Source organism: Babylonia areolata, chromosome 20, assembly GCF_041734735.1.
Source record: "Babylonia areolata isolate BAREFJ2019XMU chromosome 20, ASM4173473v1, whole genome shotgun sequence".
NCBI classification, from domain to species: Eukaryota; Metazoa; Mollusca; class Gastropoda; order Neogastropoda; family Buccinidae; genus Babylonia; species Babylonia areolata.
In genome coordinates, this window is record NC_134895.1 from 50,682,741 (window position 1) to 50,683,816 (window position 1,076).

Here is a 1,076-nt window from a genome sequence, read left to right on the forward strand (position 1 = left end):
GACAGTCGTGCGTGGCAGTATCGACGTAGCCTCAATGCGAGAACACGCATGTCATGAGCCCAGTGAAGGTCCAGCGTACCCTACTGTCCCCACGTTTGTGCAGTGAAATTTGCACGTGCAAAACGAAATTCACGATACTGAGGTGGGGCTTTTTTTTGCATAACGAATTGGGACAGGTGTGTGTGTGTGTGTGTGTGTGTGTGTGTGTGTGTGATTGGTTCGTGGTAAATAACAGTGCGTTTTTCTGACCAATTAGCTGTCAGTTTCCAAAGCGAAGCAGCGAATGTGGTTAACAGGACAGCAGCAAGTGTCTGGTTTCCTTTGAAGAGTTTCTTATTATTAGTGACTACACGTCATCGCTGTTGTTTGTTCGTGTGTATGTGTGTGTGTGTGCGTGTGTGTGTATGTGTGTGTGTGTGTGTGTGTGTTGGTTTTTTTTACAATACGATTTGGGTACTTCAGGTAAATACCCAGAGTGGAAAGTCCTGTCTGTCTTTGTGTCTTGCGAACAAAGGCAAACAATTGGCTGTGTCAGCCGTTGGTCGGGCTGAAGAGTAATGGTGAGTACAGCTCTGGCCGTCTTCCAAGTGTTCGCCCTCAATCAGAGTGTCGTGTCTGTTCGTCCGACTTGTTTGTCAGCAGGATTCCGCGAAACGTCATCACGGGTGTGGTCAGAACGCTAGATTCTCGCCCGAGGTACCTGAGTTCGATCCCCGCTGAACCTGGTGGGTAAAGGGTGGAGATTTTTCCCCATCTCCCAGGTCGACATAATTATGTGCAGACCTGCTGGTGCCTGAACCCCCTTCGTGAGTATATGCACGCGGAAGTTAAACTACGCACGTTAAAGATCCTGTAATCCATCTCAGTGATCGGTGCGTTATGGAAACGGGAACATACCCAACATGCAAACTACATAACGGGGTGAATAAAGAAAACTGTCATACACGTAAAAGTTACGCACGTGTGTGTGTGTGTGTGTGTGTGTGTGTGTGAATGATTGAATGACTCAGAAAACGAATGATGGGAGCCCAATGGCAGCTGTCAGTCGGTTTCATCCAGGTAGGTATCATGTTGTG